Raw genomic sequence first — 22,586 nt, forward strand, 5'->3', positions numbered from 1 at the left:
GCGCGCGGCTGGTCGCTAATCTCCGCTTCCAGCGGTCACTGCCAGGACCATGCTGCCAGCCTATTCCTGATGCGGAGACAGCGGTGCTAGGGGGCACAAAGGCAAGGCGTTGCCCACCCGCGGCGCACAGTCTATCCGTATAAGGCTTCAAACGTCTTTCACTCACCTCCCGAGGCAGCGGCTTTACAAGAGGAACGCTAAAAAAGCACCAACGGCCAGGACACAAATAGCAGGGGGATAACGCTGCTTGCAGTCGAGCTGCGGCGTATCCTGCGTGCTGCTGCGTGTGCCGCGCAGGCGCAAACTCCAACAGCAGGCCGAGCCGCTCGCCTGCTACTCATCCTGTCTAGAGACCACATGGACCATAGCGTCACGTGTCAACATATGGGAAAACCCACCGGGGAGGTTTCTGTGGCCCGTGTGGGAGGGATACATTTCTTTGTTCGACTGACAGTGGTTGAACTTGGAAAAGGGAAAGTTACCAAAAGCAGTCCTACAACAGATTTTGAAACCAAAAACCTCGAGATTTCAGGATAACAATTTCTAGACAGGCTGCGGCACTATAATGCGCGGGGTCACTTACATAATGCAAATTCCGCCCACATTTTATAGATTCCCAGAAAAAAAGCGGCATTTCTTAACTCATTCTGTATTTTATGACCAGTGCATGGTGGCGGGGCAAGGTATTGTGGCATGGCTTACAATCTAAGCATCTCGTGAACTATTTTTTTTTCTTCACTAAAGTTGCATATTTTTTAAAGCATAATCATGCATTACTTAATGTAAAGTTTTTTTTACCAATTCTCTGAGGTTTTTAATTACAGGTGTTTCATGTTACTGCACTACATGTCATTCGTTAACAAGCCCTCGTTTTACAACCCTAATTTAACATAACGCCCTTTAAATTCACAAAACCTGGCCAAAAATGTATATGCATTTCTAAGAACAGAACAATCTGAAAAAATATGATTCCTACTAAGTAAAAAAATACTTATTTGCATATGGGCAGACATAAATACTGTGTTGCTGTTTTGTTAACAAAAAGTCAATTTCACACATTTATTCTGTTTAATTATTGGATCATATTATATTCAGTGCAAAAACAGGACTTCCAGTGGGTAGTTTGCGTTAGTACACCCACAGATAAGGCACAACGAGATGGCATGCTTTGTCCATGATCAAACACTTTAGTTGTGTGATCCTGGACTGGTCTCATATCTGGCGAAGCCAGGATATGACACTAGTCGGCAGATAGGCATTTTACCACATATCTTCTCAGGTCTAGTTGTTACAGCTATGTGTTAATGTTTGGCTAGCTTGGTCTAGTTGTTACAGCTATGTGTTAATGTTTGGCTTTCGAAAATTCTCTGTTCAAGAGAGATGACTTGAAAAATACACAGGTCATAATAACACAACTCAATGATAATATGCTGGTAGCTTTAGCTTCAGTCACATTGAATTGAAGGATATAAGTGTCAGTATGCAAAGTAATGTGAGCCTAAAACATATCCTCTGGGTTTAGAAAATGTAATTTTATGATTAAAGATATACAAAAAGAGATCTTAATTGTGCGAAACTGTCACCTTATTTTAGTCATGGTTTGACACAGGCTTGCTGCTTGTTATGACGGATGTGAAACAATGTTTAAGAGCAACTAACATGTTAGTGTATGTCAAATAAGCACACATCACGAATATAAGAGAGATAGGTTTTCCATTTTTCTGTGACTCAATTTAGTTGTCTTGAAAGAAGGCACCGATTTGAATAGCTAACTGGACCCTTATGAAGCAAATGCGCCCATAATTTCTCATCACTTAATTAGTAGCACTTATTAGGGCCTAGCACAGCTAAGTTAAATACTCTGCAGAAAACAAAGATAGTGTAAAAGTAATAGTCATCCAGGCATATTTTCACGATAAAGCATCAGTACACTGTGTCGTACCTCATTGCAATGTATAAGTGTATCTTCTGTGGAGCAGCATTTACATTTTTATGCACTTACCACCCTACCCACTGTAAACGAGCAGCAGGGCTCTCTAGTAGTCACCCCGATTACCAGCAAAGGGATACTTAGGCCCCAACAAAATCCCTGCCGCAAGAACGTAAGACTCAACCATAGGGAAAATTTGACTGTCTTTATTATCCAACAAAAATGACGGGGATTACACTAGAATAGCCTATCGTTTCCAGACCTCTCATCCTCCAAAAGTGTGTCACCTCGTTTTAACCAGGGGTGATGTCACAAAGACAGGTTACGTCCTCAAAACCTATTAGTGATGTGGATTGGTCAGTTTAGGGAAAATCCATATACGATATATAAGGGATAGTTCAATTATTGGATCACCATATCTGGTGGCTCCTCCTCGGATCACCTCTACTCACAACAAATACAAAGTTGCAGGAACGTAAAAAAGCTATTGGGCACTGCAACATAATATGTCTTAACCTGAAAGGTAACTACGGATTGGACAGAACGTGTCTACCCAGACTTGGGACCTTGGACAGATACCAGAATGGATGTACCTTTTCAGGGCAATGAGAACGATCACAGAGGTGCTGTGTGTTACACCATGTTGCCATCTCTGATCACCTAAGCCTGAGAGAGTGCAATCAGTTGTTAAGTTTGAGCAACACTTGTATCTTTCCACCGCTGGTTCGATGGGAACAGCTTCCCCCATCTACCTTGACTGCATAGGCATTGTCCCGCTCTTCCAGGTCACATGTGTAGAGACCACGAACTGGCGATCTCCTGCTTGTAATTATGAGGATTTTAGACTGAATTCCTTGCAGGTGCCTTATCGTCTTGGTAACTGGAAACCTTCCATCTCTGCTCGTTCTTGGCTGGGGTGTGCAATGTGTCTGTGCTGGAAGCTCTGTCTGCCTTTAGCTGAATCAGGATGCAAGCCCCTCTATGTATTCAGAGTCTGTCTCCCATTCCTCATTTACCTCAGCGCACCTATAACTTCCCTCTTTGCTCTTATGGCTTTCCATATGCCATCAATGACATTTGTGATGTCATCTTTGATGTCCTGGGTGTTAGTCTTAGCAGTGCACGGTGGTGGCGTGAGTTATGGTTGTTTAGTTTACCATAACTGGCGAATTTATGGGTTTTTTCGATTTTACTTAACCATAAACCATAACGTCCCTTTAACAAAGTTTTTTCTTTGAATTTCATAGGTGTTTATTAATCCAACATAACCATAACGTCCCTTTAACAAAGTTTTTTCAGTGAATTTCAAAGGTTTTTATTAGTGTAACTTAACCATAACGCCCCTTTAACAAAGATTCTTCAGTGAATTTCATAGGTTTTTACCAGTGCATGCTATTTTTCTACAACTTACTAATATCATACTTACCCAATATAGCAATGTTTGTGTCCAATTTACAAAGTGTCACCTTAAAACTCTGCCATTTCCCACCTTCTAGAATCATTTTTAACACTTCCATAAACTTTTTGCAACTATTTCAACTAGTTTTGCATCCGTAGATGTCTACGAACATTTGACTTCATAGCGGACCTTCCGGACAGTGCCTCATGACCATACGCTGGCACGCGGCATCATGACGTGTCCGAGAACCTGTCCGCACTTCACAATAAGATCTCTGCTGGTGAATTTCGGGTTTTTTTGGTTTTACTTGAAACCATAACGTCCTTTTAACAAAGTTTTTTCAGTGAATTTCATGGGTTTTTACCAGTGCATGCTAGTTTCCTACAACTTACTAATATCATACTTACCCCATATAGCAATATGTGTGTCCCATTTACAAAGTGTCACCTTAAAACTCTGCCATTTCCCACCTTCTGGAATAGTTTTTAAAACTTCTATACACTTTTTGCAACTAATTCAACTAGTTTTGCATCCGTAGACGTCTAAGAACATCTGTCTTCCTAGCGGACCTTCCGGACAGTGCCAAATGACCATACGCTGGCGCGCGGCATGATGACATGTCCGAGAACCCGTCCGCACTTCACGATAAGATCTCTGATTCGCGGACAGTTCAGAACTGCATTTTCTACTGATCTAGGAACTTTCAACTTCAAAATTTCCCTTGCACAGCTCCAACACCTGTTCCTACTCATTATCCATTAACAATCTAGTACAAAGTACATACTTTTAGCAAAACTGATATTTATCTTAAAATGGCATCAGCTAATGCCATCCCGCCTCCCACCACCACCACTGCTGTAATCAAGGAGCATGAGAAACACAGCCCCCTACATTAGAAATAACACACGTGCAACATTTTCCCTTGTCCACCTACCCCTCCATATTAGTGTTTGGTTCCTCTTACCTCATTTCCCTCCCCACCTTTCGTTCTCAGCTCTCCTGCCAAAAAAAATACATCCAAAAACAACAAAAGACATAGGGCCTCATTACACGGTAGGCGGTAGGGGTTTACCGGTACCGGTAAGGTCACCGGTACCGGTAAACCCCTACCGCCTTACTATGAGTTCCCTTTGCGGGACCCGACTTTAACGGCTGCTTTTACCAGCCGTTAAAGTAGGGTGCCGCAAAGGGACCTCAGAGCTAATTACGGTACCGCAATTTGCAGTACCGTAATTAGCACCTTCCCCATTCCCATTATGCCCTATGGGGGCAAAAAGGGGAATGGGGAAGAGCCTTGGTGAATGGGGAATTACCGCCACCGCTCACCTTGGAGTAGGGCGGTAATTCCGCCATCCACCAAGGCGGACACTGTAAAATACCGGCGGCAACCATGGTGCTATTAGCACCATGGTTACCGCCTACCGTGTAATGAGGCCCATATTCCTTTAGGAACCACCTTTCACAGTTAAAAATAGAACTAAAAAAATGTATAGACTCCATCTACTTTATATTTCTCAGTAAAGTATATAGACTCAATAAGATTTTCCAACATTTCCATTTGCATTTTGTGTTATGCTAATGGAAATATTGTGGCGTTCATCCTCCGTTCCAGCAGCCCAAGTTATCATCCCAAGTGAAGCGAGGGTGGATAACAAGGTCTCTGGACTATTATCCCTCCATTCCAGCCCCTGAAATGCAGGATAAAGGCCATTAGCATTCTAGGTTCCCAAAGCGGTAACCCGGGGGTGCTAAAAAAGAGGATTTTTCTTCCTACACCGGGACGCCTCTGGCCTCGCCTCTGGCGTCCCGGTGTAGGAAGGAAAATCCTTTTCCAAGATGGCCACCATGGAAAGGGAAGGCGAGGGTTTCATACAGGGCCCCTCTTCGCTTTCCATGGCAGCCTGCAGAAGGCAAAATGAGAACCGTATGACCCTATTACCACAAGCACATTTTTCTTCCCTTTCAGATCTATCCTAATTTAGAATAACTTTACCACAAAGCCAGTCCCAGGTGGACATGGCCACTTTAATCGTATGTTTTGTCCCTTGTGGTCATGGCCAGTAGCCAGATTGTCCGGATCATGAGCTTATTCCATGACCCAGACAATCTGGCCACTGCCCATGGCCACAGGCTAGCTACCCCTCAGTCATTAAAGGTATACCGCTATTTTTTGTAGCTACATTATGACACTTGTCAAATAATAAAACACTGGCACATTTGCAATACCATGCTTGTAGGTCCTTGCCAATGCTCCTTACGCAAGTTTGCTGGAAATCCACCCATGTTTTATTTTTTCAAAAGTGTCAAATGTATGCACATACAATCATCGTCATATAACCTAGCACCCACTTAACAAAATGCATTCAGACTTTACGAAAACATATGTGTCTAGATCTATAATCTTTTTGCAAACCATTGTGTAGATTTGCCAAATGGCACCACATTTATAAGCCTTTACAATATTTTGGGACCCCCCCTCTAATTTTGCTCCCTCTTGACAGACTTCCACCAAACTTCACAAAAACATGTATATCTTGATCTATTATCAGTTTACCAAATGAAGTGTAGATTCATCAAATGGCACCTCATTTATAAGCCTTAACATTATTTTGGGACTCCCCTCTAATGTTGCCCCCTCTTCACAAAATCCCACCAAACTTCGGAAAAACATTCATATCTAAATGTATTATCAGTTTCCCAAATTAAGTGTAGATTCGTCAAATGGCACTTCGTTTATAAGCCTTTACATTATTTTGGGACCCCTCCTCTAATTTTGTCCCCTCATGACAGAATAGCACCAAACTTTGCATACACACTCAGAAACAGGTCAGAAATATACATGCAAAATTGCATGCAGTCCCATTAAGTGGAGCCAAAGTTATAAGCCAACCAAAAACTGCATTTCACCAACCCTGTAATGCTGAGGTGTTCGCAAATTTTTCAGGACTGTTCGCAAACATTCGAACTGTTCGCAGACTTTTTTGGCAAAAACCGCCCATTTTCTTTGCTTCTTGCAGCCATATCCCAGCCCATCCTCATCACCACTCACCTCCCCAGAGATTATTTGATATGTTTTTATCGCAATGTCCGTGGAGACGGCCGCTCTCCGTGAATCCAAGATGGCGGGCGTTCCCAAAAATCGGACGCACTTCACGCTCTTCACCATCCAATCAGCGAACACGTCGCATATCCGCAGACATGACGCAAGCCGATTAACCAATCGGTGTCCTGTCCGCAGAGCGAACAGGGAAGTGTGTCTGCGGAGCGGACATAGATATCACACATTTTTTGTGACCTACTTTTTGGTCGTTTTACAAAAAACTACTCGACGGATTTTCACCAAATTTACAAAAGCACGCTTTCAGGACCGAGCCGCTGCTCCTGCCGCGAATTTGGTTAAAATCCCTCCAGCGGTTTGGGCTGTAGGCGTGAGCAAAGTTTTTTCCCCATTCAGTCTATGGGAAAAAAATAAATTTTGGGACCCCCGCTATAACCTTGCCCCCCCTGGACCAAACCTCACCAAAATTTGCAAAACAATTCAGAGTGGGCTATATACTGCTTTTGCACAGTTTGGTGTGGATTTGTCCAAGGGGAGCGAAGTTATAAGCCACCCAAAAAGTGCTCTTCCTATAGGTTTAGCAACTTAGCCATAACTACACGGCCACTACTGTGGGCCGTGTAATGTGTATGTATATGGGACTCTCAGACATCATGCTTCCAGTGCGGTTTTTCTCCTCCTTGTCTCAACGATATATATATATATATTTAACGACCCAATCCTTCAAGGTGAATGCAAGGCATGCTCACACATTCATAAAGGAAATAAGTCGCAGCACTCCACCAATTAAAAAATAAAAGGATTTTAATGGATTCTAGATACATGAATCATAAAACCATGGCAAAATGAGAGACACTCATTGAGCAAAATCTGCCACACGTTCCACCCCAACCGGGGCTTCGTCAGGCTAGTATAACATTTGTCTTTCACAAGCGTTCTTTTTAAAACATTGTGTCCGCACGGTGTATGTTACAACAACTCCAAACATAAGGAATGGACTGATACATAACACTGGTTCTATCTCCCAACATGGATGGCATTTTAACCTAGTATTGTCAATACATACTTTGTTAGATTATAATACTAACCAGTTACATATTTATTTATTTGTATTTGTAGAGCGCGCAAGCAGCCCGCAAGCAGCCAGCAGGCATCGAGGCGCTGAATCAGAGCTTAAGGAGGCTTACTTAAGGGTTATAAAGAAGCTGCCCCAGAAAGAACTTATTTACATTTAGGTAGTTACATGTTACAGTATATTGCAGGTTTCACCATATCAAACAAAAAGGTTGGTCTTGATGGCTTTACGGAAGACAGTGTGGGAGTCAATAGCTCTGAGGTGGGGAGGTAGCGCATTCCAGAGGGTGCGGGCAACTGATGAGAAGCTGGAGCAGCCCGAACGGGCTTTGCAAGTCCTGGGAAAAGACAGGAGGTTTGCGTACTGTGATCTGGATGGTTTGTAAGTGGAGGGTTTGGTAATCCTACGTGTTAGGTAGGGAGGAGCAAGGTCATGGAGACATTTGTGAGTCAGGGCCAGGGCTTTGAAGATGATTCTTTGTTTACCAGGAAGCCAATGGACTTGTCTTCTGAGTTCAGAGATGTGCTCTTTACACGAGAGGCCTGTAGTGGCCCTAAGTGCGTTATTTTGAACAATTTGGAGTTTAGCGATATTCTTGGAGAGGTGCCAATGAATAAGGCATTGCAGTAATCGAGCCTCGAGAAAATGATGGCCCTGGCGATGGTGAGGCAGTTTTGTTGGGACAAGGGGGGTCGGATTGCATTGATAAGTTTGGAATAATAGGCGGACGTGGAGGCTATGTCATTAACCTGTCTGTTCATGGTCATATCCGGTTCTAGAAGCACACCAAGGGTTTTGATGGACGGTGACACAGTGATTGGAATATTGTCAATGACGAAGGAGGAGTACTGTTTTCTCAACTTATTCAGGGTGGATGGCGAACCAACCAGCAGGAGCTCAGTTTTGTCACTATTAAGGCAGAGCCAGTTTTCTGCCATCCAAGTTTGAATTGTTGAGTAGATGGAGTTTGAGGTATTCTGGTCAGATGCGTAATCTCCTGAGAGGCGGATAAGTACCTGGGTGTCATCTGCATAGTTTGTGTATGAGATGCCCATGGAGTTGAGAATTTTAAACAGGGACCTCGTGAAGAGGTTGTAAAGGGTGGGGGCCATGCAGGAGCCTTGTGGGACCCCACACTTGATGGTGCTAGGGTCGGCACAGGACAAGTCCGAGAAAACCTTCATGGTTCTGTCTTTTAAAAATGGCTCTATCCATTTGCAGGCATTATCGGAGAAGATGGATATTGAGGATAAATGCTGGCAGAGTGTTTTGTGGTTAACTAAATCAAATGCGGCCGACAGTTCAAGGAGCAGGAGGAGCGCAGGTTTACCTGTGTCTCTGAGGTAATCGATTTGTTTTTAAGGTCAAGGAGAGCCGTTTCGGCCCCATGAGGTGGCCCGAACCCTGATTGTCTAAGACCAAGGAGATGGTTGTCCTCTAAAAATGTCTATATTTGCAGGTAGGCTGCTTTATCCAGTATTTTCAGTAGGAAGGGGACAGTGGGGATAGGCCTGTAGTTCGTGGGGATGGCTGGGTTAAGGGAGGGCTTTTTGAGGAACAGACAAACCCAGGTTTCCTTTAAATCTTGTGGGACTTGGCCAGAATGAAAGGAGGCATTGATGAATGCCGCTATGATTGGGGCGAGTGAGGGAGCACAGTCCTTGATGACTTGCGCTGGGCAAACATCATCCTTACAATTAGAAGGTTTGATAGTTTGGAGGAGTGAGGTGACCTCTGAGACACTCATGTCTTTGAAGTCAAATTGGGGGGAGGGGTTGGGGTGCGCAGCCAAGGAGTTAGTGCTTTGAATTCTGGTTATTAATTTAGAGATCTCCTTTTGGTGAGCGAGTATTTTGGCTTGTAGAGTTTCAAGTTTGTTAAGCATGACGGACTGGATGGAGTTGCACCAGGATCCATCCTTAACTATTGGTGAAGGTGGGGAGGAGGGGGTCTGCAGTTCTCTGAATATGGAGAAGATTTCACGGCACCCTGATTTAGCAGTGGAGATTCTGGCATTGAATGATGTTGCTTTGGCATTGGTAATGGCGGTTTTGTATAGCTTACAGGTGGTTTTGAGGGCTTATTGCGTGGCTTCTGTTGGGTTGTTGCGCCAAGTAGTAAGGGCTGCTCGTTTTTTCCCTCGCATCTGTAAGAGGTCCTGGGTAAACCAGCCATTGCAGTGCCTGGTTTTCTTTTCTTTCTTAAGTGAGAGAGGGGCGACCAGGTCAACGGCCTGGGAGAGGACCCTTTTGAAGTCATTGGCAAGGATATCTGGGTCCTTGGAGAAAGGGGGGGAGGAAGGCGGGTACCTTGAGGTGCTGGGAGAAGTTACTGTGGGTGAGGAGTTTGGAGCTGCGCGTGAGGGCAGCTGGAAGTGGGATGATGGGGAGTTGGGGGTCCCCAGAGGTGATGATGTTGAAGGTGATGCAATGATGATCGGTCCAGGGTAAAGGTCTGATAAGGGGGGGGGGGCTGATTGAGCAGTTGTGTTGGGCAACCCAGTCGAGAGTACAGCCTTTTGTGTGAGTGGGGCTGGAGATGGTCTGTGTGAACCCTAGGGTGGATAAAGCTTTATTGAGGGCTTTGGCATGGGTGTCTGGGGTCGTTGAGGCCCAGGTTGAAGTCACCAAGGAGCAGGATTTTAGAGGATCTCTTAAGGTTATCTGAGATCGAGTGGGTGAGGGCCTCTTGGAAATCACTAGATGGTCCTGGAGGACGGTAGATTAGGTGAATTGCTATGGTCAGTTGTGGGAGAGCTTGAGTTTCAGAAGAAGGTAGTCGGAGCTCTCATCAAGGTTTTTTTTGGATTGTCCCAATTGAAAGAGTATCTTTGGCGATGACAGCAACCCCCCCACCTCTGTGGGAAGAGCGGTCTCGTCTGTAAATAAAGTACCCCGGAGGGATTGCTAAGGCAAGGGCAGGTCCTGAGACATCAATTAACCAGGTTTCACTAAGGAATAGCAAGTCAAGGTTGTTGTGAATAATAAGGTTGTTGATATATAGGGAATCTGCTGGTCGAGATCTGGAATTCACAAGGGCACATTTTAGGTGGGCTACAGAGGGAGAGGTTTTGAAACAAAGGGGCGGCGTCCTGTCACATTTACTTTTAACAATTGTTCTTTACATTACAGTTTGCTGCAAAGATTATAGTATTTCAAACGCTAAATATCAAAGGAGCTGTGTATTCATAGTTGTTTAAGTGCAGGAATGCAAAAGAGAGAGAATGTCACAGGTGACTGTTTAGCTTGTTTATTTAGCTGGTGTCACAAAAGATCTGGGTTTAGTTTCCCATAGTGTTAAATAGTTTTTTTGGGACAACACTTGCCTAAAGGTTGGCAGACATATCAAGATGAGAGCAAATAAAGAGCAGACTGAAGCCACAATTCAAATTTCTCAAAACATAGACATAAATTTGCTAAAGCTCGTACATAGAAGCAGAATAATTTTGCAGCAATCATGTACAACAAAACACATAGAACATGAAATTGTCGTTAGTGAACCGGAGTTTTAGTCTTCACAAAAAATCCTGATGGTTGTTACCAATGTTATTTTGGATATTTTGGGGAGATAACCAAGTCTGGGCTACAGAGGGAGAGGGCACACGGAGTAGCTTTAATGATAGGTAGGGCTGGGGGCTGTGCTTGAGAGGGGTTGGCAGGAGAGCACTGAGGCACTATGGTAGACGAAAGGCTAGGTGTGGGCTGGGAAGCAGAGTTGTTAGTAGTGGTGCATGTAGTACTACATGGCAGCATAACGGCAGGTACAGGCAAAGTGGCAGTGGTGCATGCATCAGTACATGGCAGCATAACAGCGGGTACAGGCAAAGTGGTAGTGGTACAGGCATCAGTACATGGCAGCATCACAGCGGGTACAGGCAAAGTGGTAGTGGTGCAGGCATCATTACATGGCAGCATAACAGCGGGTACAGGCAGAGTGGTAGTGGTGCAGGCATCAGTACATGGCAGCATAAAGCGGGTACAGGCAAAGTGGCAGTGGTGCAGGCATCAGTACATGGCAGCATAACAGCGGGTACAGGGAAAGTGGCAGTGGTGCAGGCATCAGTACATGGCAGCATAACAGCGGGTACAGACCTGATAGAGGGCACAACGGCAATAGTGCCATTCCTAGCATTTGGTAGCATTGCAAAGTGGTTGGAGGTGGGTGTACAGGGCCATGGTCCTTTCCTGTGCATAGTAGATGCGGGCTTGTCCTCGACCTAGGGCGCTTGATTGCTTAATTGCCGCTGCCGGTGGACAGGGCCGAAGTAAGAATGGGAGAGCATGCGGTCGCCAGAGTCGGGAGAGTGCAGGATAGCGGGAGTCAGGGTAGGTCGAGGAGGAGAGGGGCTTAGGTTGTTTACAGCAGGTAGTGCGAGAAAGCGCACAGCCGTGTCGCACAAGGATCTGTCCTCAAGGTGGGCAGGTGAAGATAAGGGTTGTCTTACCCGCAGGCGACGTAGTCTGGAGGAGTGGCTGGGTTGGAATGTGTGAGGGGAACCCCTTGACGTGCGTGCACATAGCCGATCGTTTTTGTTAAAAGTGCTGGGTATAGTACAGGGCAGGGGACGGTGAACAGCATCAGAGGTCTTACCTCCTTTCTGCACCTTCGAGCAGCGAAGAGCTGCAAAGAGTGGAGCTGGCCTTTTCTCATGGCCTTCGCTCTATGGCTTACCCTCGCGTCACGCCTCCCCTCCATTTAAAGCAGGAGGGGAGGCCCTGCAGAGGTGTGGCAGCCTATAGGGACGTTTGGGGGCAATTAGTTGACTGGTCTCCATAGAAACAATGGCGGCGGCCATTTTAACTTCGTTCATGGCCTCGTGGATGAGGGGGCGCTCCGTGTGATGATTCCAGCACGAGGAGGCAGATCATCTGTTTCCTGGTGCGGAGTCCTGATAGCAGCTTGCAGCGGAGCTGCAAAGAGTGGAGCTGGCCTTTTCTCACAGCCTTCGCTCTGCGGCTTTGCCTCACGGCGCTCCTCCCCTCCATTTACAGCAGGAGGGGAAGCCTGCAGAGGTGTGGCAGCCTATAGGGACGTTTGGGGGCAATTTGTTGACTGGTCTCCATAGAAACAATGGCGGTGGCCATTTTAGCTTAGTTCACAGCCTCGTGGATGGGGCGGCCGCTCCGTGTGATGATTCCAGCGCGGGGAGGCAGGTCATCTGTTTCCTGGTGCAGCGTTCTGATAGCAGCTCGCAGCGGAGCTGAAAAGAGTGGAGCTGGCCTTTTCTCACAGTCTTCACTCATGTATTACACATTCCACTTTATCCACAGTGCTTACACTTCTTATGCAAATAACTATGCTTTTATTGCGCATCTTCTTGCAAAGAAATTTTAAAATCTAGGCACCATCTCATAAAATATGAGGCAAGCCCCCAAAAAAAGCCCAATAATGTTCAATGAGAACAAACACTTGGCAGCAGCAGTGTTCTACTCTAACCCTTCTAATAGACATGTCCATGATTCAAAAACTCCAACAAAATGCAGGATGTATTGTGAGAAACCTGAAGGTGTCTCCCAGGCTAGTCCCCAGGGATCTGTCATCCAGGTGGCCAGGACACGGCCATCGCTCTTGGATCTAGTTCCTGGGGGTGGACCAGTGAGGGAGGACCACCTGATGAGAGGTCCGTGGGGAGTGGGAGTGGGACACCGATGGGTGAGACACGGTATTCCCCTTCTTTCAAAACCTTTTCCCCATCCTACCACATAGAATATTCTAAAACACTGCCCCCCATTTTCCCACATGAACACTTTCGCACAACACGAAAGACAACAAACTAACACCAGAGCCATTTACCTGACATATCCTAATACAAGGGTCAGGCAAAGTCAGGCAATTGACCTGAATCACACACCCCTGAAGGGGCTTTCCCTTCCCCACAGGGATAAAAGGTGGAGCACAAGACGAGCAAAGCAGACCGCATGACGTGACAGCTAACTCAGCATGGCAGTTCAAGAGGAAGCAAAAGATGGCGAATACTGAGAGAGTGACAAGGAGAGAAGTAACCTTGCCCTTTCCGATCAAGGCCTGTGAATCCTCTGTAGATGGAAACATAAGATTACGAACAATAGCCAGCATGTGTTGCAGCAGATGTCAACGATACACAAGACCCCAAGACCCTTCTCCGCTGATAACCTAGCCGGTGAAGGACGCTGGCCTCGGCAGTACCAACCTTGACTCCAAGGATGAAAAATGGCAAGCAGTACATCACAGCCGGTGAGTCGAGGGGAGAATCGATAAGAAACTGCGTTGATTGATAAGTAGCCAACAGCTAATTTGAAATTTGAAAGACTTAACGATACGATTGAGGAAAGAGGGGGGAAACCAGCAACAGAGAAGTCCGGCACCAGGTGGGTGCTCAGGGAGGAAACGCTGGGTGATTATCCTATCGTAGAAACTACCATAACCATAAGCCCTTGAGAAGAGGAGAAAAGAGGTCAAAGTGGTCATACAGGGGTGTTGTAAAAATTCTATGTACCGTCAAAAGTCTTTGACCTGCTGTCATGCGATGAAGTATTGGGTGCTTGACAAATACCCTCCTTGGTTCCCTCCTCCTCCTCCCCACCTGTACTGGGTTCTTCTGAAGAACTGTCTGTGTCTATGGCTCTCCTTTCTCTCCAGAGGTCCAGCCCTTTCTTGTTGAGTTTGGGACGAGCTCCTCCGGAGGCCACCTTGCCTGCTGGCAGACAGCAAGGCAGAAGGGGCCCTCAGGGAGTCCGCCCCCAAAACCAGGGAAAAGCGGGGCTGAAAAACCCTGGTATGCTGGAATGTAGGCAGCACTACGGATGTAAAGGCAGGAGGCTTTCCGTTGAAGAGGATGAGAGGACTTCAATTCCCAGAAGACACAGCTGGCGGCGGGCTAGCGTGGGTATCCGGAGCGGCTGCTTGGAGGAATACAGTAGCCGAGGAATGAGGAAGAGGGCTGCAGAATGCAGTGGAGGGAAGGAGCGTACAATGGCAGCAGAGCGCACAAAACAGGGAGAGAGCACAGAAAGCACTCGAGCGGGAGAAGGGAACAAGGGCAGCTCGAGCGAGGGGAAAAGGAGGAAGAACCAGGAGGGATAAGGGCTCGAGCCGAGTGGGAATTCACTGCGGGCGGAAAAAAAGGAAGTAAGCGGGGAAACCACAAGCGGAGCAAGGGAGGAGCACTAGCGTACGAACCTGGCGAGGAAAGCAAGGTTGCAACGCGTAGACCTCTGCGCGTGACGCCTATTTGTATGCGTCATGACGGTGCAGTGCGTGGGAGACTAGACCGCTGTTGGAGAAACAGGATCAGCCCTTCCATTGGCTGCATAGCTTCCATGGAGTGCGCGTCATGACAGTATAACCCCTTCGCCAAGGCCTTCCTCCAGGCTTACCTGGATGGTGTCTGTGGAATATGCGTAGGAGTCTGGAGGCATGTAGATTTTTGGCTGGTTCCCAAGATCTTTCCGTCCAAGGATATCCTTTCCACAGTATGAGGTATTGTAGGACTCCGTGTTTGTAACGAGAGTCCAAGATGCGTGAAACCTCATACTCTTGGGCGACTTCATCCACATTGGGTAACTTTCTTCTGGTGGTTCTCGAAAAAGGATCAGGTTTATAATCCTTAAGAAGCGAGGTATGGAATACTGGATGTATTCTTCGAAGAGAATGCGGAAGGTTTAACCGAAAGGCCACAGGATTGCTCCGTTGTTCTATGGAAAACGGTCCAATATATCTCGGAGTGAATTTACCTAGATGGACTCTCCTGGGGAGGTATCTAGTAGACAACCATACCTTGTCTCCTTTCTTCCAATCAGGATTAGGTCTTCTGTTCTTGTCAGCCCATCTCTTGTAAGTCTGGCGACTGGCTAACAGAGTTTCTTCAGCAGACTTATGAGTTTGTTTAAGAGTGTCCAATAGTAGATCTATGGTAGGGACATTGGTGGGTTAAACTGTAGGAAAAGGGATGTGTTTGGGTTCGTACCCATAGGTACATTTAAAAGGACTCATTCCTATTGCAGTATGTTTGGTGTTGTTATATGAGAATTCGGCAACCGATAAGAGATAATACCAGTTGTCCTGAGTCTGGTTGCAGTAACATCTTAGAAACTGTTCAAGTGGATCTTAACTTTTGTCGCTTTTGCAAAAAGCAAGGTGTAAAAGAGTCTCTTCAACATTTAATTGTGTCATGCCCACTGTTGTATGATATCCGCCAGAAATACTGTAAAAAGCTGTTTGAATTGTACATGGAGAAGGATGAGAAAGAGATTTGGAGTATGTTATTTAAGAGTACCAGATTCTCAGTTATGAAGGCTATGGTGCACTTTTTTGAAAATGTTCTATTTGATGAGATACAATTATAAGTATCTCGAATAGACCAACTAATAATGTGAATCCTATAAATGTAAAACCTAATAGCTACACTTGGACTACTGGTCTTTAAGATGATCTTTTAGTTAGGTCGACTGGTTATAATGATGATTTTAAATCTCCTACACAAACTGTCACGCAATCGTATTATTTGTAGACAGAAAGTTGTAACTCCTCACCTTCGCATCCTTCTGTTTTATCTGTTTTATCATGTTTTATCTTTTGTACGTTTAATATGCCTAAATGTGGAAAAATTTTGAAAAGTTGATGTAATCAGCTATAACAAAATAAAATAAAATAAAAAAAAAATAAAAATACTGTTCAAGTGTAGCGTTGAGGCGTTCAGTCTGTCCGTTTGTTTCAGGGTGAAAGCCAGAAGACAACGCTCTCTGAATATGCAACTGTTTACACAAGGTTGTCCAAAACTTGGAGGTGAACTGTGTTCCTCTATCAGACACAATTGAGGATGGTAGACCATGGAGACGGACTATCTCCTTTAAGAATACGTCCGCTGTGGTAGTGGCAGATGGAGTGCCTCTAAGGGGAATGAAATGAGCCAGCTTACTGAAGGAGTCGACCACTACCATGATAGCTGAACATCCTCCCGATTTGGGCAACTCAACGATAAAATCCAGGGATATATGTTGCCAGGGTCCGGCAGGTGGTTCATCTTGTTGTAGCAGCCCCAATGGTTTAGCCGTACTGTGCTTGCTTTGAGCACATATGGGACAGGAAGAGACGTACTCCACGACGTCCTTATTCATCTTTGGCCACCAGAAATTCCTCTTCAGTAGGTCCAGTGTAGCAGTACGTCCTTTGTGACCAGCCATGGGCAGATCATGGCACCACGAAATAGCTTGTTTCTGGAGATCTTGAGTGGGCAGGTAAAGTAAGTCGTCTTTAAACAGGTATTCTCCTTTGTAGGTCAGAGAGGGGTCTCTTGGAAGAGAGGCGGTCTTTTGGGCTTCCAGAACTTGTTGTAAATATTTATTGACAGTTCCTATGAATCTCTTCCCATTGAGCAGACATTCCTGTTCTGTGTAATTCCCTGATCCTTCTTGGTGGCTGCGGGAGAGAGCATCTGCTAAGTGATTGTCTTTACCAGGTAGGTATGTGAGTACGAAATCAAATTGGGAGAAGTAATAAGCCCAACGAGCATGACAAGAGTTCCTGCATTCCATCTGTTGGAGAATACTTAGGTTCCGGTGGTCAGTCCGAACTTGAAACAGATACCTTGCTCCTTGCAACAGATGACGCCACTCCTCACAAGCCTGTTTGATTGCTAACAGTTCCTTTTCTATCACCGAAATAGTTTCTTTCACTGGAGGTGAGTGTTCTGGAATAATAGGCAATGGGATGTTCGAGTTGATCCTCCTTCCGTTGTAGTAGAGCTGCCCCAATAGCCCCTTGTGAGGCGTCAGCTTCTACGATAAAGGGTTGAGAGTGATCAGGCTGCCTGAGGATAGGTGCCGAGGTGAATGCTTGTTTGAGCTGATGAAAGGCGGAATCTGCTTCTGGCGTCCAATGGAACTTCACCCCCTTCTTCAACAAGGCTGTAATAGGTAGGACTGTGTTGGAGAAGCCTGTGATGAATTTCCGATAGAAATTTGTCAGGCCCAAGAACCTCTGAATGTCCTTGACTGAGCTGGGAACAGGCCAGTTGTTAATAGATGCTGTCTTGTTAGGATCCATCTCAATGCGGTTTTCTGACAGAATAAAGCCCAGATACGGAACTGTAGAAACCTCGAAAAGACATTTCTCAGGCTTGACTAATAGGTGGTGGTCTCAGAGTCTCTTTAGCACTTCCCATACATGTAGACAATGTTGCTCTAGAGTGTGAGAGTAAACCAAGATGTCATCCAAGTAGACAACCGTGGACGTAAACAGAAGATCACTGATGATTTTGTCCATAAATCTCTGGAACTGGGCTGGCGCGTTGACCAACCCAAAGGGCATCACCTTGTACTCGAAATGACCTAATGGAGTACGAAAGGCGGTCTTCCATTCGTCCCTTTGTTTGATTCGTAGGAGATGATAGGCCCCTCTCAGGTCTAGTTTGGTAAACCATTTTGCCCCTTGTACTGCTTCCATGATCTCCTTTATCAGAGGCATCGGGTATCTATCTCGAATGGTTTGGCTATTCAGGCCCCTGAAGTCAATACATGGTCTGAGTTCCTTGGTTCCCCTTTTTGGTATAAAGAACAGAGAAGCTCCAGCCGAAGAAGTTGATTCTTGTATCAAGCCATTCTGTAAATTGCTTGCTAGGTAGTCCCTTAATGCTTCCTTCTCCGGAAGGGATAAGGGATACATTCTCCCAAATGGGACCACAGCATTAGGTATAAGATCGATCTTGCAATCCTCGGCTTGATGTGGAGGAAGAGGTCTGGGAAGAGTGTCTGTAAAGATGTCATTAAATTCTTGATAGGTCACAGGAATGGAGTTGATACTCCTCGCAGGTACTGTGTCACCCTGATGTGATTGTTGCCTTTCTTCTTTCAAACAGGACTGCATACAAAGGTCTGACCTGAACTCAACAATGTTAGTTACCCAGTCAATTCCCGGATTGTGCTTTCTTAACCAGGGTATCCCGAGTATCACTGGAAAGTGGGCTGCCTTGATCAGATCAAATATCAGGGTTTCATGGTGAGTCTTCATCTTGACCATGACTTCTGTGGTTTCTTGTCGGATGAGACCGGAAGACAAGGGGGTACCTTTCTCTTCTGGGAAAGGCGTATCTACTGGCCCATAGGTCATCCATAAAGTTCCCAGCTGCACCACAGTCAAGCATTGCTAGACACTCTACTGCTTGGGTTGGGGTCCATTCCAGGACGATCTTCAGAACCATTAGTTGGTTTGAGGGGGTACATGTTATAGGTGGACTTGTAACACAGGGATTAGCCAGCGAAGCCCCTTCCGTGTCCCTGTTCAGGGTCGAGGTCTTTCGTTTCCCGATCTTCTGGGAGGTACGTCCGGACAGTCTCTTAAAAGGTGTTTCTCCGAACCACAGTACATACACAAGCTTAGGTCTTTTCGTCTCTTTCTTTCTGCTGCACTAAGGGGTCCCCTCGCTGCACCTTTTTGCATGGGCTCTTCAGTCTGAGGATGAGATCTGTCTGGAGCGGTGAGCGAGTAGGGGGAGGGTGTAGCAGACGGATTGGGTCTGGCCTGTCTTCTTTCTGCTCGTCTTTCGGAAATTCGAAATTCCATCTGGAGGGCCAGAGCTACCAGTTCTTGGAAGGAAGAGGGTCTGGCTACCCTAGAGAGTTCATCTTTCAAGTCTTCATGTAGCCCTCTCCGAAAGAGAGTTTGCTTAGCTGAGTCTGGCCATCCTGTCTCCAAAGCTATCCTCTGGAAGTTCGAGGCATAGGTTTGTACATCAGAAAGACCTTGTTTAAGGTCTAGTATGTTTTCATAAGAAGCGTACAAAGCTTCGGTCCTTTCAAAGCGTTCTCTGAATCGTAGTACAAAGGCATTGTAATCATTCAACACAGGGTCAGTTTCTGTGACCAACGGGGTGGCCCATGCTAGGTTTGAGACGAGGAAGCCAACCTTTGCCTGGTCGAATTCATACATCATTGGGCGGAAGGTGAAGTATACCCTACAGGCGTCGAGGAATTCCTTAATCCTCTTGGGCTTCCCTTCATACTTCCCACAGGGTAAAGGCATAGGTGGGAGATCTCCCCGAACCTCTTCTCTCAGAATCATTTGTTGTCTCAGCGGCATTGTCAGCCTTAAGAGCGGTGTTTTCTACCTTCATGGTTTGGAGCTCAGCAGTTATCCCCTGTATGGCATTGACCAGTTCTTGATACTGCTCTAAGCTAACCATCTTCGGGCGTTGCAAACTGTCATGCGATGAAGTGTTGGGTGCTTGACAAATACCCTCCTTGGTTCCCTCCTCCTCCTCCTCACCTGTACTGGGTTCTTCTGAAGAACTGTCTGTGTCTATGGCTCTCCTTTCTCTCCAGAGGTCCAGTCCTTTCTTGTTGAATTTGGGACGAGCTCCTCCGGAGGCCACCTTGCCTGCTGGCAGACAGCAAGGCAGAAGAGGCCCTCAGGGCGTCCGCCCCCAAAACCAGGGAAAAGCGTGGCTGAAAAACCATGGTATGCTGGAATGTAGGCAGCACTACGGATGTAAAGGCAGGAGGCTTTCCGTTGAAGAGGATGAGAGGACTTCAATTCCCAGATGACACAGCTGGAGGCGGGCTAGCGTGGGTATCCGGAGCGGCTGCTTGGAGGAATACAGTAGCCGAGGAATGAGGAAGAGGGCTGTAGAATGCAGCAGAGGGAAGGAGCGTACAATGGCAGCAGAGCGCACAAAACAGGGAGAAAGCACAGAAAGCACTCGAGCGGGAGAAGGGAACAAGGGCAGCTCGAGCGAGGGGAAAAGGAGGAAGAACCAGGAGGGATAAGGGCTCGAGCCGAGTTGGAATTCACTGCAGGCGGAAAAAAAGGAAGCAAGCGGGGAAACCACAAGCGGAGCAAGGGAGGAGCACTAGCGTACGAACCTGGCGAGGAAAGCAAGGTTGCAACGCGTAGACCTCTGCGCGTGACGCCTATTTGTATGCGTCATGACGGTGCAGTGCGTGGGAGACTAGACCGCTGGTGGAGAAACAGGATCAGCCCTTCCATTCGCTCCATAGCTTCCATGGAGCGCGCGTCATGACACCGGCAGATGATTCAGAAAGCTAAGGGAAGTGAATCCTGCATGGTGAACATTAATACATGAACTGTATCTTGTAAAGATTAGCAAGCGTGAACCAGTTGGAGGGATGCTAATGAGAGGGAGCGAAGTCTAAAGTCCCATGATGAACTGTCTGTAACCATCGGTGAGAGTGAACTCGGCAGAGGGAAGCCGACAACCAAAAGGTGGCAATAGTGAACCCAGAAGAGGGAAACCAGTAGCGAGGGGTAAAGCCTGAAAACATGTAGAAGAAGACATTAAGATTTGTGAAAGCAAGAAGTATTGCAAGACAAGGGGAAAGGAAATGCACCCCCTTGTCATTTAGGATTCGAGCCCAGCCGAGGGAGATCCAGGGGTGGAACACCATCACTCAACATTCATTGAGAAAGGAACTGTTCAATTGATTGGTTGAATACGATACGTGAGGGGTCGGCGCCAGGTAGAGGGGGATCCAGGGGCGAAGCCATCACCCAACGTGAACTTGGAAAGGAATTTTTTTGTATTTGTTTGTTGGATACATCACGCCTCAAAGGCAAGAGACTTTTCAATGCAAAGAGACTTTACCATCGAAGAACCTAATAGCTGGAACAGGACTGTCGGCTCGTGCTGAGAAGGCTCGAGCATGTACTGGGCCAGCTGGAACGGAACTGTCAGCTCGTGCTGAGAAGGCTCGAGTGTGTGCTGGGCCAGCTGGAACAGAACGGTCAGCTTGTGCTGAGAAGGCTTAAGGGTGTGCTGTACTCCAAGCTCTCACCTTGTCCCGTGCTGAAAACGTGGGGAAGGAAGAACCCTGGCAATCAAATCCTGACTTATTATTTGGAACATATATTTTCTTTATTGAAACACTATCCCACGTGCTTTCTATAATTAGTTGTAAGGATTTGGCAATGGGTTTTTCTTAGTATAGGGCCTTTTATTTTGACACAACACCACTGGGACTGCTTTATTTTTCATTTGATGGATGACGCTTGCTCCCATCTTAGATTTAGGTTTAGCTTAGGGGTTTTTCCACCCTGCATTCATTGTTCAATAAACATCATTGAATTGTGATTGCTTCTGTCTGTCTTTGCTGTTGCCACCATGAGTACCTTACAGTATACACAAGTGTGTAAAGATGCATCACTCTCAATAGGTTTAAAACATAGTTCAAAGGTGCTTAAGTTTACATATTCTCATGTGAAATTGGCTCCTCTTACGGAATAAAGTGCTAGTGCCATTATGTCTAATATTGCACAGGTCTCAATAAATTTCTAGTGCATCAGTGGAACATTGCAAATGTGCAAAAGGTGATCGTAGCAGCTAACCTGTTAGCAGTTTACTCTCAATAAGGTGCTTGTGTATCACCAAACCAAATGTGCAAAGAGCAATAATAGAAACTAACCAATTGGTAGTTTTAATCTCAATAAAGTACTAATGCATAATTTGAGCTGAATGTGTAATGGCAGTGGTGACATAATTGCTTGAAAAATCTGCCCAGAATACTAATAATCAGATCACATCAATCTTATTCACTGTGGAGCAGCACATACAGTCTGCAATAGTTCATGGACATTGACTCAGTTACATATAGGCAATTCCTGATATTGCACTAACCCAGTCTCAATAAAGTGCTAGTTTATCACTGACACGGCCATTGAAAAAGTAAAAAGACAATTCATCATAAAAAGACAAGATAAAAAGACATGCAGTTCATTATTCACATTATGACCATGAGGCTGCAATGTGTCACAGAGAATGATTAGTTTAGATTCGAGTTGACGTAGCTTTAACTCATGGTTTCCTTTTTGAAAATGCTCAGGTACAAGTGCTAAACCTAAAAATGTCAAGTTCTTAGGATCTCCATTGTGTTTCTCACAGAAGCGCCTGACTGGAGCATATGCTTAATATTATTCTTAATTGCACAATAGAATTGGAGTATCCTAAATTTGAGACTGCAAATGTTAGAGCCAATATAAGTCGGATTACAAGGACATAATATCAGATAAACAACACATTTTGTCAAACAGGTAATTTCATGGTTGATTTTCCATTTGACTCTTTGTATTGGAATTCCGAAGTACATATAACCAGTTTAGAGTTTACATTTTCCAGAGCTATAAAAAAAACACTCTT

General features: G+C 45.7%; 1 protein-coding gene across 4 annotated transcripts in view; it reads right to left on the reverse strand.

The window, feature by feature from the left end:
• The window catches only part of ACSL1 (acyl-CoA synthetase long chain family member 1), an 877,045-nt gene extending 876,709 nt beyond the window's left edge, over positions 1–336 (reverse strand). For all 4 annotated transcript variants that reach the window (XM_069631504.1, XM_069631500.1, XM_069631503.1 and 1 more), the window contains exon 1: positions 167–336. The gene's annotated coding sequence lies outside the window, so the exon portion shown is untranslated. The remainder of the gene's footprint in view (positions 1–166) is intronic.
• Between the last annotated feature and the right edge of the window lie 22,250 nt (positions 337–22,586).

Source organism: Ambystoma mexicanum, chromosome 6q (genome assembly GCF_040938575.1).
Source record: "Ambystoma mexicanum isolate Mex_15411 chromosome 6q, UKY_AmexF1_1, whole genome shotgun sequence".
Classification (NCBI taxonomy): domain Eukaryota; kingdom Metazoa; phylum Chordata; class Amphibia; order Caudata; family Ambystomatidae; genus Ambystoma; species Ambystoma mexicanum.